This window comes from Schistocerca gregaria, chromosome 3 (genome assembly GCF_023897955.1).
Source record: "Schistocerca gregaria isolate iqSchGreg1 chromosome 3, iqSchGreg1.2, whole genome shotgun sequence".
Lineage (NCBI taxonomy): Eukaryota > Metazoa > Arthropoda > Insecta > Orthoptera > Acrididae > Schistocerca > Schistocerca gregaria.
In genome coordinates, this window is record NC_064922.1 from 124,053,040 (window position 1) to 124,072,682 (window position 19,643).

Below are 19,643 nucleotides of genomic sequence, written 5' to 3' on the forward strand. Positions count from 1 at the left end.
CCAAAGGTTGCATCTTATTGACGGAGCACTTTCTAAGTGTTCTATTAATAAATCGCAATTTTTGGCATATTAAAATGATTGCTTGTCCGACCTCCTCTGGAGTATTGCTGTGGAATGTATGTCAGATGGGATTGACCAACGACGTAACCAAAGAGAGATTTCGGACCCACCCACCCCCACCCAAACACCTAAATGAAATTACAGACAACCTAATTTCCATGTAGTGAAACTGAAATGTATTTTGATTTTCATTCATACGACGAAAAATGTATACGTGCTATCGAGTCAACAAGCCCTTTCATAGGTTTGACATATCGATATATCTATTGCACCATCGTCTATGATCCATCCACAATTAAGCTTAGACCAACTACTGTAGATTGTTGGCGCTACTGTAGCTCAGTTGTTTCGTGGATCAGTTCAGTTCTTATTTGTAATTGAATTTAACGTAAGGGCTGCCGTTTATTACTTTAGTGCTGTGTGCTGTATGTTTTGGTCTTCAGTCCAGAGACTGGTTTGATGCAGCTCTCCGTGCTACACCAGCCTATACAAGCTTCCTAATCTCCCAGTGCCTGCTGCAACCTACATCTTTCTGAATCTGTTTAGTATATTAATCTCATGGTCTCCCTTTACGATTTTTACTCTCTACTCTCCACGCTGCCCTCCAATAAAAAATTGGTGATCCTTTGATGGCTCAGAATATGTCCTACCAACCGATCCCTTCTTCTAGTCAAGTTGTGTCACAAGTTTCTCTTCTCCCCAATTCTATTCAATACCTCCTCATGAGTTACGTGATCTACGCATCTAATCTTCAGCATTGTTCTGTGGCACCACATTTCGAAAGCTTCTATTCTACATTCCATTATCTTCGTATTGCTTTTGTTGGTGTTCATCTTATATCCACCTTTCAAGACACTGTCCATTCCGTTCCGCTGCTCTTCCAAGTCCTTTGCTGTCTCTGATAGAATTACAATGCAATCGGCAAACTTGAAGCTTTTTATTTCTTCTCGATGGATTTCAATTCCTACTCCGAATTTACTTTTGTTTCCTTTACTGCTTCCTCAATATACAGAACATCGGGTATAGGCTACAACCCTGTCTCACTCCCTTCCCAACCACTGCTTCCCTTTCATGCACCTTTACTCTTATAACTGCCTTCTGGTTTCTCCTTAATATATTTTCTATGATAAGTCGTAGGGTCAGTACTGCCTCAAGTGATCCAACATTTCTATGGAATCCAAAGTGATCTTGACAAGGTCGACTTCAAGAAGTATCTACTGTGCCTGTACTTTTTCTGGATTTTTGCGATTTTCTTAGTTTATTAGCTGACGACTATTAATTACTTTGTATTTTGCGCTTTGCATGTATGTGTCACAAGGGATACTGTTTGAGAGCTACATTTAAACTCTGTTAGATAGTTAACTTCTTGTGAACCCATAAAGAAGTAAGGAATAATGGAGTACTTTTCACAATTTTATCTGTTGGTTTTACACTAAAAAGAAGTGACATCTGGTGGTCCCCAAGGAGGTGTTAAAGGCAGTCAGCTATTTCCATATAAACGACGTAAGAGAATCTCAGCACCCATATGCATATGATGCTGTAGTTAACCGGCTTACCGACTGGAAAAGTCATCTGAATGTCAAAACGAACTGCTAAATAAATCAGACATGTAGTCGTCTTGTCAATGTTGCAGTTCTTGTGTATATGTACCCTGCGAAAAGTGGCAGCTCACTCTAGACAATAAAAAGAGTGAGGTCCTCCACATCGGACCTAAAAAGGAATCTAATAAACTACGGTCCCAAGAGATATCACAAAAATTTAAATGTTGTCGATTCAATAAAATACCTAAGGATTACAATTACGAACTCATTAAATCGGAAGTATCACATAGATAGCGTAGAGGGAAGGAGAACTATTCACTGCACTTTATTGGCAGAACTCTCAAAAGAAGCAAGACATTTTCTAAAGCTCTACGCTTGTCTGTGTTATGGACTCTGGCTCTGCGCTATGTGTCCTTACTATTTCCGGAAGACATTGAAACAGTTCAGACAAGTGTTGTCGGCATTGTATTATCGCGAAATAAGGCGAAATGTTTTATGGATACGACACCTGAGTTTGCATGGCAATAAAACACAGGCATTCCTTATTGCGATGAGATCATTTCATGAAATTTTAATCTCAAACTTTCGCATTCGAATGCGGAAATATTTTGTTGCTAACACCTGCAGAGGAATAAATGATATTCGTCATAAAATATGACAAATTAGAGCTAGGAAGGAAATATTATGCTTTTTCTATCCCTTACGCTGTTCCAGAATAATGGCAGGAAAATAGTGTGAAAGTTGTCCGACGAACTATCTGCTAACAACTTACGTGTGATCCGCACACAGGTCATGCACTCGTAGTTAGTTAATAATCCCTGTTTCCGTCTGAGTCAATGTTTCGAATGTGGTTGTCAGCAGTTAACCACTGGTTGCAAGTGCACTTCCTTGCTGGCTATTCTCGGCACTCCGAAAGCTACTTGCTCCAAAAATAATCTTTTTCATTGTGTGTTTCAATCCCTGTGCACTTTGTCACTGTCTTAATTGATCTATTCAGAACTTGTTTCAAGGTGTGAAGAATACGATTGCTCTACTCCGTCAAGACGCAGACCGTAAAGCATAATTACTTTTCTCATGGACATTGCACAAGTTGAACATTCTCCCTTATTCTCACTAGAACGTATGTAAACTACGTCATCGGCAAGACAAAATCAGTACCTTCACTGCCCGATATGACGGTAATGTTACTGATGACAGTGCTCCTGCAGCAGATTTATTAAACAATGTTCTCTGAAAGTGTTTCACCAAAGAAATTGAAGATATATGCCGTAGTTCGTATCAAGAACTGCTACCAGTATGAGTAACTTAGGGTTACACACATCCGATGTAGCGGAGCAACGTTAAGTCAGCCAAAACGGCAAATCTTGTGGTTCAGGCTGTATACCAATTAATTACTTTCAGAGTATGCAGTTCTAATAGGTCCACATTTAACAATCGTACACACTGAGCCGTTGCTGGCTTGCGTTATGCCTTGCATTAAACCTTGGTAGGTATTCTGCGATTAGTCTCCCGCAGCCATCGCGATTATGCTGCTTTCCTGTCTCTCCGTGAGTCACAGCGTCAGTGTATTTATATTCGCACCCCTGTACTATCTTTCGCTTCTTTGCTTATAGTTTCCGGCTGTGCTGTGTGGGGGCTGTTGGTTGGTTGGCATGGAGGAGCGAGGAAGTCTCCGTGGCACACATCTGGCTGGGCCCGCTGGCGGCATCTACGCGCGGTCGTATTGTGAGGATATGAAAGTTAAGTCTTCACTTAATCTACCAGCCAGCCCCAGCTGTTGACATTGTGTCGTTTGAATTTCGTTGTAGGCTCTTGGAACATTCTTACGAGCAACAACGTGAGTTTTCAAGTTGGCGAATTCTAGCCGCCCTCCTGAGGAGTTTAACTTAACTGGATTATTTGCATTGAAGTGCATGAGCCGAATCTTCTGCTTTGTGGCCATACAGGCAGTGTATTTTCCTCGGCGTGTTGTGACTATCCAGCATGGCGTGTAGTTTTACTACTAAATGTGTAATTCGTTGTGGGCTCTAGGATACCTTCTGCATTGTTCAATTGACCTTCCTGTTGTGTGCTGGTCGGGTGGAGCAGAAGTTATCCTGTCGCTTGGATCGTTGACTGTCTGTCGGATGGGTTGCTGTCGGATTAAGAATTTGTTGGCCTGACTGCCTGTCTCACCTAAGAAAGCGTTAGTGTTTGAATTCCAAGCTGACCCTTGGAAACTTCAGAGCGCTGTTTGATGCGCTGCCTCTTCTTATTTGTCCTTGTTGTTTGTTTATGTATCGTAATAAAATGGACATTTACGTAACGTGAATAATCACCTTTATGTAATTTTACAACAAGTTAACTTCCCTCCCTCCATCCAACCACCCCATCACTTTTCCATCGCTTGTACAGGGTGGGGCAAATTATTATGTCCGAGAGAACAGATTTCCAGCATAGAAAGAAACACAATAGAGTAAAGGAAATACAGTACTAGCCTGACTATAGCCGATGTTGAAAGTGACCACGATTGATATCTTGGCGCTCTTGGACCACAGTCGACATGTTGCTGAAGGCGGATAAGCGCTACTGCAGTCTCATCCGAAACGTTCTCCTGCTGTTCTTGAAAACTGTGAGGGTTGTCGCGATACGACATAGGTTTGAGTGGTCCCGACACAAAGTAAACGCACAATGACAGGTAATATGACTTAGGCGGCCAGCTACTGACGCTACCAGACTTCTAACAGCTCTCGCAGGCGTTAAGACTGAGTAAATGTGCTCCAAGATTCGGCCGGCTATAGTCCATCCTGTTGGAAGTAAGTGTAGGTCTTTTCCTCCATCCTTTTGGAAGTAACTGTAGGTCTTTTCCTCCTCCGTTAATGCTGCCACAAATTCAGGTCCTATGGTACCCACTCGTCCAGGCCACTTTTATTTACCCGACCCTATAGCTCAATGGTGAATATAGCTTGATCTTTTTGCAGGGCATATAGACGTCTGTTATGAATAAACTATACACCTTCCCCTTACACACAATTTTTGGTGCTGCTTGTAATAACAGGTCACTAACCTGTGAAAATCTGTATCTCTTGGGTTGTAGGAGCGAATCGCAATTATGTTCTCCATATATCTTACCTGGCAACGAGGATGAACTCTTTCTCTGATTTACTGGTCTACTGTTCATGTATATACAATCAGTGTATATACAATATACAATCACTGTAAATGTTTGTGTCGATGTAGAATGATGTGCTTCCGAGAACATAAACGAAACGGGTCCAAGAAAGCCCCTTCCTGTACCTGTGTAGCCCACACCCTTTCTTGGTTATAATAGCGGAGTCTTGTGAAACATTTTTACGATGTTTTGACAAGTTGTGAGTGAGTTGGATTACCTGCTGTTAAAACGTGCAGCTGATTGACACCTACACTTCCTGACTCTTAATATGACACTGTATAACAATTGTGTTAAAATTTTACATAAAAAATGTCAATTGTAGATTAATGCCATCATCACTGTATCACATAAACATGAAGAACATCATGTTCCAAAGTTATGCTGGACACTGCTGCCTTCTGGTTGTACGCCGTAATAAGATGCTGTCAATTTGACTATTGCTTGGAGTAACTTATGTAAGAGGTTACCGCAATTATGGTTTTATTCTTTGATTTAAGACGCTACACTGGTGCGTCTGCTCTAGCAAGGGTGTTTTGTACCTCTGACTTCTGACATGTTACATTACAATGGCGTTGTGTTTTACATAACTGCAATTATCTACGTTACAGCTGACCTCCTGTATGCTTAGATCTCCTGTATGTATAGATTAGCCCAACGCTTTATGTATGTGGATGGTATGTAATGCACATACGTTGAATCTTCAAATTTAATTTCGATTATTAGTCCGTAAAACATTGATTCAAAAATTTCTTCCGGATCTGAAGAAGGAAATTTGCCGAAACTGGTCGTCTCTAAGAGGAGAATTTCAAAATTAATCAGAACTCGCACGTAATAGTTAAGGTGCTCGTTTTCCTTGTGCAGTTTTAGAAGTATGTGCTGCAGAACAGTCGTCTAGACGTGGATGTAGATCAAGGCAGCCGTAGACAGCGCCAACGGGCGGGGAAGCGTAACAGCGGTGCAGGCCTCTTACTTGTCGCAATGAACCACTCAGACAGAGGAGGATGCTCTGTAGGTATTACGGGCTGAAAACACACCAACAGTGCCGCCGAGGTTACGGGGGACGAGCCGTTCGGTCTTGCCTTACGAGGGGAACATGTCAAGTGTCATAATGCGAGACCGGCCGGTGAGGCCGTGCGGTTCTAGGCGCTTCAGTCTGGAACCGCGTGACCGCTACTGTCGCAGGTTCAAATTCTGCCTCGGGCATCGATGTGTGTGATCTCCTTAGGTTAGTTCGGTTTAAGTAGTTCTAAGTTCTAGGGGACTGATAACCACAGATGTTAAGTCTCATAGCGCTCATGCCATTTGAACCATAATCCGATTTCCCAGAAACTTCGCTAAGTGGAAGCGGTGTCAAAATAAGAGAAAACATGTCTCGGCTTATCTGTAGAATCTCGAACGTTACTGAGGGTATGACGGTCAAAGTTTTCGGGTAATTTAGATGTCTTCAGTCTCTCAGTGATGGCAGGCGAACTAGGGGGTCAGTGGCTGGCATCGTAGTGTCTCACCTTCGTGCCCAGTGTTTATATATGTCGTCTATTTTAATTAATTTATATTCATTCTTCTATTCCCGTCAATAGAAGGTTACTCCATGAATATTTCTTAGCAGTTTATGGGATCCAAAGGCGTTATATTAATTGTAATATTACCACTGTCTTTCACAATAAGTGTCATAAACTGATTGTATAACATCTGTATATGTGTGCTATTTTCAAGGATTAAAATCTAATTTTGTTATAGACTGTCTGGGAAGCAGGGGAGAGCGTTAAAGTGCTGTAGAATATACAAAATTTATTGAAAATGTATGACTTTTTTGTAAACACATTAAGTAACTTCTTCCATTTATATATATGAAAAATTATATCTTCCATATGACCACCCAAGGCCGATGGCAACGAGCAATGCTTTCATTGACGTTCTCGATGACACGTTCATAAACATCTGACGGGATGCCGTTAATAACCCTTTTAATTTCATCCTTCAGTTGGTATATTGTTTATGGTTTGTCCCCGTACACTTTTGATTTCACAAATCTGAAAAAAAGGGTCACAAGGCGAAAAATCGAATGATTTTGCAGCCCATTCCTGATTACCACGCAACGAGATAATTTTTTGAGGAAACTTTTCATTCGGCAGTGCAATCGTTTCACGGGATGTGTTGCACTTGGCTCCATCTTGTTGAAACCAGAAATCGTTATTTTCATCAGTAAAAGGGAAAAACCTTTCAGAAGGCACGTTTCGGGAACAGTCGCCGTTCACATTGAAGGCAGGTTCCTCATCAGTTTCAAAAACGTACCGGCCGACCACTCCTCCTGCCCAGATCCCACAGCCCACAGTCGTGCGTTCTGGATGCCTCTCATCTCCTACAGTCACTCGCGGAGTTTCTTTATCACAAACTGTGCAGTTCTGCTTATTGACGTAACCACTGAGGTGGAGATGCGCCTCATCTGAGAATTATTCTTTTTGTGTGAAATTCTCCGCTTGCCAAGCCAAGACCTACAGAGAAAATCCATGTCTCTTTCTGTGACCTGCAGGCTTCAACTCTTGTGTAAGTTGAATCTCGTACGAATCCAGTTTTATATGTTTTGGAAGGATTTCATGGAGGGGACTTGGTGATAAAGTCAGTTGTTCAGCTCGCCGGCGAACCGATTTTGTGGGGCTTACGGTCACATTGTCACGCACGACAGTAACGTTTTCTTGTGTTCTAACAGAACGCGGTCATCCTTTTTCCTAACGTTTGAAACAAAACGCGTTACCTCAATCATCCTGCTCAACTTTTGGAACTGGTGATTCGGTTGAATCAGCGTTACGTCCGAGTGTCACACACAATTCACGAACGGTTGCCATGCGACTTTCACTGTTGTTTGTAATAAGTTGGATACGTCGCTCAAATGTCGTCTGCCCCATGACCAAAATAAACATCAAACAACAATGCTCACCAAATTCAAGCTATTAGGCTACTAATGGGAAGGATCGCAGATAACAAACACGGAAGAACCACGACTGCCAAAGACAAATGTAAAAACGGCGCAAAATTCACTTTTGTCCTTACCTCACGGACACACGTTATTTAATTCTTTTATCAATTCTTATATTAATTATTATTTTTTAATAAACTGTTTATTATTCAGGAAGATTTAGTGCATTCTCTTGGATGATACCGATCGTAGAAACATTCGTAAAGCAGAAATTCCGAACATCCCGAGCATCGCACGAAAGCAGGTTTGCTACAGACATTCCTTAGTATGAACGCTTAAATATCAGTATTAGCCGTAAGAACAGAAAGTTTTTTTATATATACAACGGAAATGGAAAGTAGAATCGAACGCGTCCGCGTTTGTCGATTAGAGTGCCATCTACGACTACTGGGAAAACAATGGTTTGAGTAAACCGTAATATGCAAAATGCGATAAAAATGGGCGGGTAGGGTTCCCATTTAGAAATACAAATTTGACCCTGCCCACGTTATAGGTGTGGTTACGAGGTGGCCAGTTACACGAGAAGCAGATGTCCCCTTTACTAATATCTACTTTCAAGTACAAAAATATTATCGTTCGATTTGTAATTTTCGAGATATTTAGTTGTCTCAAGCTGAAACAAACAACTGTCTGCAAAGAGTCTCCTGTACACAGAGAAGCCTGCCGCTAGGAAATTGTAGCTAAATCCAGGATGACCTGGAAACGATCGACGCTTGGTGGTGTGAAAAGCAGTTGATACTTAACATAAAGAAATGTATCGCACTGCTATAACGACCAATTAGATTACTCGAGAGTGAGGCTCGTGTCAGACTGATTCACTGCAAACATCCTCTGGAAATGTGGTCCATCTAGAAAGTAGTTGGTTTACAAAAGACTTCTTCCACCAATACTCGAATTTTGCTCGTCACTATGGTATCCATACCAGATAGGACTGATGGGGGAAGTAGAGCAGAGCCAAAGAAGAGCAGCACGTTTCGTTAGAGATTTAGCAAGTACGAAAGCGTCGTGCAGATTCTCAGCCAACTCCATTGTGAGACACTGGAAGAAAGGCGTTCCGCATCCGGTATGGTCCCCTTTTCAAGTTCCGACAGAATACGTTCCATAGAAGAACCAATCAAACTATCAACAAATGTGGGCAGACCATCAAGGTAAAATTAAAGTAATCCCATTCTTGGGAGCGATCCTTCACCTAGCGAACCATACGTGACTGGAACAGTAAAAGGGGAAGGTGACACAGGTACCCTCCGCCACATATCTTATGGTGGCTCGTTGAGTAGAGATGAAGATCTAAATGTAAATGTCAAATACTGGACATCAATTAAAATCATGTTTATTCCTACAGAATATTTATGCCTTCTACCCATCGGGTTAGCGGAAGGAGGTAATAGCTGCTTCCCGGACTCGCGTAGGCTAATCGGTTCCAGATAGAATCCTCCCAGCGCATTAACGACGAGGACCAGTGTGCAGGCCAGCCTGGATGTAGTTTTTAGGTGGTTTTCCACATCCCACTAGGTGAATACCAGGCTGGTCCGCACATCCTGCCTCGGTTACACGACTCGCAAACATTTGAAAATGGTCGCACTATTTCACGGCTTACACTAGACGCAGAACTGTCAGCTGGGGTTCACTAATTCCATCCCGGGGGGGAGGGGGGGGGGGGTACAGGGAGGCGACGAAAAGGGCATCTGGCCACCCTCTGATAGTAACATCGCCAAATCCATAGAACAAGGTAAACCCCATGTTGAAGTGGGAGAAAGGCCCATACCAAATCATGAGAATATTCACAGTCTCATTACAACTAACTCTCTTATGTATTCCATTTTTAATACTGATTTTATTCCGACGTCTATGCAGCTTTACATGCTGATTTTATCTCAAACAAAACTCGGAGATTAAAGAGAAATTCGTATCTAGATTCCTTGGGTTCTGCAGAAGAATATTCCGGAATCTCATTAATGATACGACCATCATGAGACGAGGTAGCAGTTTCTCCAAAATTGCACCAATCGTTAGAGGTCACCGAAAACTTAAATTGCCACTTCTCCTTCAAATAGGCGCGTTGTACAAGAAAACTATTCCCCTTGTGTCGGTTAACACAAAGGCATTTTGGGAGATCTCCAAGAAACGAAAGCGTTATATGGTTTCTGTATTCAACAAGAGAAACATGGGGACCACTTTCCGCATCAGATTGCAAGAGATCTATTTTTCGATGACGGAAGCTTACTCAGGAGGAGGTCCTCCGAGACGATAAGACTCCGGAACCCGATCGTCTCAGCACGATTTTCTTCTTGTTCGGACATTAGCGGCTGCTGTTAGGGGGTACATTTGGAAGGCGGCAACGGTTATTGCATTCGGCTCCATCCACTTACCTTCTAGAGTCTCTTTGCAGTTTTGCTGTTTATCGACTTTATAAAGAGACGTGCAATGAAACCTTTGACAAAGAATCACCGTTTTAGCGTGACGCGATCAACAGATTCGGGAAATATCGCTTTAGCAACCTGCTGGGAGCAGCAAGTCAGCTTATTTGTCTCCTCTACAAAATACTCGTAATTATAATGATCTCTCTGGTATACATCGAATGCTTTGGTAAGTACGAGTAGTATCTGCTATGTAGAGGCCTAATTTTCCTTCTATTTTATTTTTATTAACACGTCAAGTTCCATAGGACCCAACTGAGAAGCAAATCTCCAAGGTCATGGAACTTGTCAGTACATGAACTTACAACATAAAAGTAATAACAGATAAAAATTAATGTTTATGAACCCGAAAAAGTCACTCCATAAGTTTAAGTAAACGCAGTCAACAATACAATAAGAATCAGCTTAATTTTTCAAGGAACTCCTCGACAGAATAGAAGGAGTGACCCATTAGGAAAATCTTCAGTTTCGATTTGAAAGCGCGTGGATTACTGCTAAGATTTTTGAATTCGAGTTGTATATTATTGGAAATGGATGGCGCAGTATACTGCACACCATTCTGCACAGGAGTTAAGGAAGTTCGATCCGAATGCAGGTTTTATTTCTGCCGAGTATTAAGCGAGTGAAAACTGCTTATTCTTGGGAGTAAGCAAATATTGTTAACAAGAAATGACAGTAAGGAATATATAAATATTGAGAGGCCAATGTCAAAATACCCAGACTCGTGAACAGGGGTCGAAAGGAGTTTCATGTACTTACACCAATTATTGGCCGAACCACCCGTTTCTGAGCCAAAAATGTCCTTTTTGGAATGGGAAGAGTTACCCCAAAATATAATACCATACGACGGAAGCGAATGAAAATGAGCAAAGTAGACTAATTTTCGTGTCGAAAAACCACTGACTTCTGATACCGTTCGAAGAGTAAAAATGGCAGTATTAAGTCATTAAACAAGATCCTCAACGTGGGCTTTCACGACAGCTTACTATCTCTCAAAAAACCTAGAAATTTAAACTGTTCAGTTTCACTAATCATATGCCTGTTCTGTGAAATTAAGACGTCAGGTTTTGTTGAAATATTTGTTATAAATTGTAAAAACTGAGTATTACTGTGATTTAGCGTTAGTTTATTTTCTGCAAGCCATGAACTTAGATCATGTACTGCACTATTTGAAATCGAGCCAATGTTGCTATCAACATCTTTTACTACCAAGCTAGTGTCCTCAGCAAAGAGAAATATTTTAGGGTTACCTGTAATACCAGAGGTCATGTCATTTTTGTAAATAACGAACAGGAGCGTCCCCAACACTGATGAGTGGGGCACTTCCCGACAGTACCCCACTCAGACCCCACATAACATCCGTTATCAAAATTGTGAATAATGACATTTTGCTGTCTGTTGCTAAAGTAAGAGCTCAACCAATTGTGAGCTACTCCACATATTCCGTAAAGGTCCAACTTCTTGAGCAATATTTTGTGATCAACACAAGCCCATGCCATAGTTATCAAAAAATATGCTAAGCGTTCGAAACATTTTGTTTAGCCCATCCAGTACTTCACAGAGAAAAGAGAATATAGCATTTTCTGTTGTTAAACGACTTCTAAAGCCGAACTCACATTTGGTAGCAAATTGTGTGATATGAAATGATCAATTATCCTTAAATAGACAGTCTTTCAAATAACTTTTGCAAACACTGATGGCATAGAAATAGGTCTAAAACTATCTACATTATCCCTTTCTCCCTTTTCATAAAACGGCTTTACTAGTGAGTACTTTAATCGCTCAGGAAACTGACTATTCCTAAAGAAAATATTACAAATACGGCTAAATGCAGGGCTAACATGTGCAGCACAGTACTTTAATATTCTGTTAGACACTCCATCATAGCCATGAGAGTCCTTAGCCTTCAGTGATTTAATTATTGACTCAATCTCCCTCTTGTCTGTATCACAGAGAAGTATTTCAGACATTAATCTCGGAAAGGCAGTCAGGTGAAGTGGCCGGGCGCTTCTAGGCGCTACAGTCTGGAACCGGGCGACCACTACGGTCGCAGGTTCGAATCCTGCCTCGAGCATGGATGTGTGTGATGTCCTTAGGTTAGTTAGGTTTAAGTAGTTCTAAGCTCTAGGGGGCTGATGACCTCAGATGTTAAGTCCCATTGAGGTCAGAGCCATTTGAACCATTTTTTTTTAGTAAAGGCATTTGCCAAGAAAGTTATATGATTTCCTGTAGAAACAAAATTTTTATTTAAGTCACCAGCAATGTTCAGAAAATGGTTGTTAATTACTGTACATATATCTGATTTATAAGTATCAGAAATATTTTTACTGCGAACTGACTTTATATCGTCGAACTGACATTTCCTTCACAACTGACCATATGGTTTTAATTTTATCTTGTAAATTAGCTATTCTATTTGCATGCCACAAACTCTTTGTCCTCCAATTAACATTTTTAAACATCTTAAAATGCTATTTGTCATGGGCTACTGTAGCTTCATTGTGACCACTTCTAACATTTTGATACAATTCCCGCTTTGTTCTACTAGATAATCTTAACCCATTAGTCAGCCACATGGGCTGCTTGTTACTGTGAATGGAAAGCAACTCTTAAAAAACATGAGAAATGTGTGAAGGAAAGCATTGTTTTTGTCATATATGTCATCGACACTATAAACATCCTGCACTCTTGTTTCCTGACAGGGTTTAAAAACTCTCTGTTGCTGTTGGATTAACTTTCCTACCTAGTTTGTAATTAAATATGACATTGGTTTGGTACACAAGCCTTTCAGTGTTAAAATTTTAACATCAAGGTCTGAAACGCCATTCACCCTTATACCAACAGAATGGCCATCTAGTAATGCAGAATGAATAAAAATATTGTCTATGGCTGTGCTACTGTTCCCCTGCACCCCAGTTGGAAAAAACAAAGACTGCATCAGATCAAATGATTTTAGGAGATCTCCCAACATCCTTTTTCTTGTACCATCGTATACAAAATTAATAATTAAGTCACAACATACAATTAATTTCTGGTACTTCCTACAAAGTGAATCAAGAACCCTCTCTAATTTGAGCAGCAATGTTCAGAGGTCTGAGTTAGAGGACCTATAAACAACAATTAGAAGAGTTGTTTCATTACGTTCAACTGCAGTAACGTCACATTCTCCACCAAATTGTAAGCATTACCTATATCGTAATTATTATCAATGTCAGTGATTTACTTAAAGCTGTCTGCGATGAATTCTTGGCTGCAACCCCACTTTTGCGAAAGCTATTTCAGGCGAAGCCGAGAGAACCACGTTCTGGCGTAAATTTTAATAACCTTCTTTGTTGTATGTTGTGACCGCCGGTCCACCTCTTCAGTAATTTTAATTAATCAGTTAAGAGCGCCCTGCAAGTAAGCACAATTCTGTTGGCTTACGCGGTCGAGGCAGAGACCAGAAATTATAATTAATTTTCTATCATCAGCGGACGAGATGGAAACAATCCTCTGCCCTTGTTACAATGGATTCACTCTCTACAAAGAAAATATGTAAATGCAAAAAACTTAATAAAGCAGAGTTAATATGTATTTCTTAAAATGTATTCGTGCTCTAGACTGTCGCCAAGAGAAAATTTTTGATTCTGTACGAAGCAAAATGCCACACAACATATACAAAGCACAGTACCAAATATATATTTCAGGAATTGGATTAAGGCCTTTTATCTCTTAGATATGCAACTATATCACACAAAGAATACAAGTCTTGAGATCGCGTGTCATTATAGTAGCGTGTATTAGTGGTATACCATTCGAAGAATTGATTACGTCCCGGTACTTATTTAGACTCTGTCATCGTTGGATATGACAACTAGTAACCGAAGAACGAGTGCCCTAGCCAGTGAACCTGTGCTCTGATCTTCATCATTGCTTAAACGAATGAATTATTTAGCGAGGTAACGGTTCCAGCTTCGTCCCTCCCATAAATTCCGGCTTAAAACGGCTTTGGCTATGGAGGGGCATTTGGTCAGCACACCGCTCTCCCTGCCGTTGCCACTTTACATGACCGGGACCACTTCATGTCAATCAACACTAAACTCCTCAGTTTGGCTCACAAGGGCTGAGTGCATCCTGCTTGACAAAAGTGCTCGGCACACACCGGACGGTCACCCATCCAAGTGCTAGCCTAGTCCGACAGCGCTTAACGGCGGTGATCTGACAGGATCCGGGGTTATCGCTACTGCAAGGACGTTGGGAGGAAAGTTGTCACAAACCATCTCGAGAAATACTTCACCAGTTTACTTGAATGTTCTTGGTCGATTAACTTCAAGTGTATACAGTCAGATGAACTTAAAACATACAACTGTTACTATTTTTTTAACCATTTTGTAACTCGCAAGCACAAGGTTAACATATTCTGTGCCCTGTGACCGATATCCAATTCGAGGGCAGTGTATGGCCAGCCGTGAAGTACGGGCCACTTTCTTTGGTGAGTGGTGTCTCATCCAATGAGAACCAAGCGTGCTCTCGTACCTTAAGGGCTGTACCACACTGTTACCTGTGCTTCAAAAAGAAATTTCATCAAATATTCAATATATTTCTTTGACTATAGTATTACTCCGTCGTCAAATTTTTCTTTTTGGTTTCTTCAGATCGGCTAGAGTGGAGTAACAGACGAACCACTTGTTATCAGCTTCGGAGGTGCTCCTGGTTGTGCTGAGGACCACGGCCATACTACCCGCAAGAATTCTCAGCAGTTGAAACATCCGGTCGTGAAAGCCTTCATTGTATCACTTGTTATCAGCTGTGAAATTGCTATTTTAGTCCTTAGTTCCGCAGTACCCAGTGGCTAAACGGGGATGTCATTTTTCTAATACTAACACGACATTTAATTGAACTAATATCTCTCGTCTTGTTAAGGTTAAGTTGTAGTAATCAAATCTAGTTGCAATGTAATCTATACAGTACAGATAATAGCATAATCGAAATCTTTTTACATAAATGAATTCTTATTTGATATGTTTAAGTTGAAAAGGGACTAATTGCGACTGCATCTGCGTGATTTCCAAATACCCCCAGATTCTCATAAAAAAAATTATTCAGATAGTAAAGGGTGATGAAAATTTAATAGTCATGGGTGACTGGAATTCGGCAGTAGGAAAAGGGAAAGAGAGAAACGTAGTAGGTGAATGTGGATTGGGGCTAAGAAATGAAAGAGGAACCCGCCTGGTAGAATTTTGCACAGAGCACAACTTAGTCATAGCTAATACTTGGTTTAAGAATCATGAAAGACGGTTGTATACATGGAAGAACCCTGGAGATACTAAAAGGTGTCAGATAGATTATATAATGGTAAGACAGAGATTTAGGAACCAGGTTTTAAATTGTAAGACATTTTCAGGGGCAGATGTGGACTCTGACCACAATCTATTGGTTATGACCTGTAGATTAAAACTGAAGAAACTGCAAAAAGGAGGGAACTTAAAGAGATGTGACCTGGATAAACTGAAAGAACCAGAGGTTGTACAGAGTTTCAGGGAGAGCGTAAGGGAACAATTGACAGGTATGGGGGAAACAAATATAGCAGAAGAAGAATTGGTAGCTTTGAGGGATGAAGTAGTGAAGGCAGTAGATAATCAAGTAGGTAAAAAGACGAGGGCTAGTAGAAATCCTTGGGTAACAGAAGAAATATTGAATTTAATTGACGAAAGGAGAAAATATAAAAATGCAGTAAATGAAGCAGGCAAAAAGGAATACAAACGTCTAAAAATGAGATCGACAGGAAGTGCAAAATGGCTAAGCAGGGTTGCCTAGAGGACAAATGTAAGGATGTAGAGGCTTATCTCACTAGGGATAAGATAGATACTGCCCACAGGAAAATTAAAGAGACCTTTGGAGATAAGAGAACCATTTGTATGAACATCAAGAGCCCAGATGGAAACCCAGTTCTAAGCAAAGAAGCGAAAGCAGAAAAGTGGAAGGAGTATATAGAGGGTCTATACAAGTCCGATGTACTTGCGGACAATATTATGGAAATGGAAGAGGATGTGGATGAACATGAAATGGGAGACACGATATTGCGTGAAGAGTTTGACAGAGCACTGAAAGACCTGAGTCGAAACAATTCCCCAGAGCAGACAACATTCCATTGTAACTACTGACGGCCTTGGGAGAGCCAGTCCTGACAAAAATCTCCCATCTGGTGAACAAGATGTATGAAACAGGCGAAATACCCGCAGACTTCAAGAAGAATATAATAATTTCAATCCCAAAGAAAGCAGGTGTTGACAGATGTGAAAACTACCGAACAATCAGTTTAATAAGCCACAGTTGCAAAATACTAACACGAATTCTTTACAGACGAATGGAAAAACTAGTAGAAGCCGACCTCGGAGAAGATCAGTTTGGATTCCGTAGAAATGTTGGAACACGTGTGGCAATACTGACCTTACGACTTATCTTAGAAGAAAGATTAAGGAAAGGCAAACCTACGTTTCTAGCATTCGTAGATTTAGAGAAAGCTGTTGACAATGTTGACTGGAATACTCTCTTTCAAATTCTAAAGGTGGCAGGGGTAAAATATAGGGAGCGAAAGGCTATTTAAAATTTGTATAGAAACCAGATGGCAGTTATAAGAGTCGAGGGACATGAAAGGGAATCAGTGGTTGGGAACGGAGTGAGACAGGGTTGTAGCCTTTCCTCGATGTTATTCAATCTAAATATTGAGCAAGCAGTAAAGGAAGCAAAGGAAAAATTCGGAGTAGGTATTAAAATCCATGGAGAAGAAATAAAAACTTTGAGGCTCGCCGATGACATTGTCATTCTGTCCGAGACAGCAAGGGACTTGGAAGAGCAGTTGAATGGAATGGATAGTGTCTTGAAAGGAGGATATAAGATGAACATCAACAAAAGCAAAACGAGGATAATGGAATGTAGTCGAATTAATTCGGGTGCTGCTGAGGGAATTAGATTAGGAAATGAGACACTTAAAGTAGTAGAGGAGTTTTGCTATTTGGGGAGCAAAATAACTGATGACGGTGGAAGTAGAGAGAATATAAAATGTAGACTGGCGATGGGAAGGAAAGCGTTTCTGAAGAAGAGAAATTTGTTAACATCGAGTATAGATTTAAGTGTCAGGAAGTCATTTCTGAAAGTATTTGTATGGAGTGTAGCCATGTATGGAAGTGAAACATGGACGATAAATAGTTTGGACAAGAAGAGAATAGCAGCTTTCGAAATGTGGTGCTACAGAAGAATGCTGAAGATTAGATGGGCAGATCACATAACTAATGAGGAAGTATTGAATAGGATTGGGGAGAAGAGAAGTTTGTGGCACAACTTGACCAGAAGAAGGGATAGGTTGGTAGGACACGTTCTGAGGCATCAAGGGATCACCAATTTAGTATTGGAGGGCAGCGTGGAGGGTAAAAATCGTAGAGGGAGACCAAGAGATGAATACACTAAGCAGATTCAGAAGGATGTAGGTTGCAGTAGGTACTGGGATATGAAGAAGCTTGTACAGAATAGAGTAGCATGGAGAGCTGCATCAAACCAGTCTCAGGACTGAAGACCACAACAACAACACTCAGATTCTCTATGCCGATTGAAGTTCGTTTCATGAATTTCATTACGGATTTGAGACTTATTTTAATACAGTCAAAACTAGGCACGATATATATGTTCTTGGACACTAGCAGCTATTATTGTTATAAAAGACGGTTAAGTCTTGTCGTTGCTTCTGTCCCTTGCGTGATCCTACATACTTCCTCTTTCCTGGCTCCGATATTCAATCTTCTAGCACGTCCGTCTGTGACACTCTCTTGTTTATGTGCATATTTTAACCTATGGCTAGTGCATACATGTTCCTCTACATTCAGCACTAAACTCAATTCATGTTGGTTCCAGCTGTCACTGTTGCGTCATCAGTGAATCGTGTTGTGCTAATTTTCTATCCTTGACCAGCGACAGTACTTCAATTTCTTTTACAGGAATAAATAAACAACAGTGGTGACAGTGAACTAGTTTCAAATGTTTCCTGGTTTTCACTTTTTATACAGATCTGTCATGCGTGTCTGAGGGAACATTGCATTGCAATTCAGAATAATACCGGCACTGCAATATCGTATTTACCTGCAGACAACGGACTAGCGTCTTTCAAGTTAAATGTCTCCCGTGGTACGTGAATATTCATAGTGGAGATACGAATACAGGTTGCAGACTTACGGAAGTTTAGGTTTGACTCTGAGTCGTGCACGGATAGCCAGATGGTGAGGAGACGGCGTGCGATACGCCGGAAGCCAAATTTTCATTCTCGCCATTCCGTTAAACACCTGATGACCGTCAATATCCGCAACTGCGAATGCATTTCGTGTACTTCATTGTCCTATAAGGGTTCCGCTTTTACCGGCTGAGACCCTGAACCATAAATACCATCAAAGTTTGAGAGGGTAGGAGAAGCTGACATAATACATATCGCTAACAACACACTCGCTTACTTAAGAAGAAAATTTTTACGTAGCTGATTAACGAATTACAGAATGTCCCAGAAAAGTGAGCAAACAATTTCGCAGCTGTTATCGACATGCCTAGCGGGCAATGCCCATAATTATCTTGGTGTGTATGGACAGCCAGACGTCTACTGTAATACGTATCTGTAAATAGCTTTCCGTAACTTCTTGTTTCCGTATATATGTAGAGATTTCGGGATCTCGATACACGTGAGCTGCCCGTTCGAAAACTTGGAGTGCCTATATTAATACCTGCCACTTTTAACGGTTGTCCTTCACTCTACTTTATACACTCCTGGAAATTGAAATAAGAACACCGTGAATTCATTGTCCCAGGAAGGGGAAACTTCATTGACACATTCCTGGGGTCAGATACATCACATGATCACACTGACAGAACCACAGGCACATAGACACAGGCAACAGAGCCTCCACAATGTCGGCACTAGTACAGAGTATATCCACCTTTCGCAGCAATGCAGACTGCTATTCTCCCATGGAGACGATCGTAGAGATGCTGGATGTAGTCCTGTGGAACGGCTTGCCATGCCATTTCCACCTGGCGCCTCAGTTGGACCAGCGTTCGTGCTGGACGTGCAGACCGCGTGAGACGACGCTTCATCCAGTCCCAAACATGCTCAATGGGGCACAGATCCGGAGATCTTGCTGGCCAGGGTAGTTGACTTACACCTTCTAGAGCACGTTGGGAGGCATGGGATACATGCGGTCGTGCATTGTCCTGTTGGAACAGCAAGTTCCCATGCCGGTCTAGGAATGGTAGAACGATGGGTTCGATGACGGTTTGGATGTACAGTGCACTATTCAGTGTCCCCTCGACGATCACCAGAGGTGTACGTCCAGTGTAGGAGATCGCTCCCCACACCATGATGCCGGGTGTTGGCCCTGTGTGCCTCGGTCGTATGCAGTCCTGATTGTGGCGCTCACCTGCACGGCGCCAAACACGCATACGACCATCATTGGCACCAAGGCAGAGGCGACTCTCATCGCTGA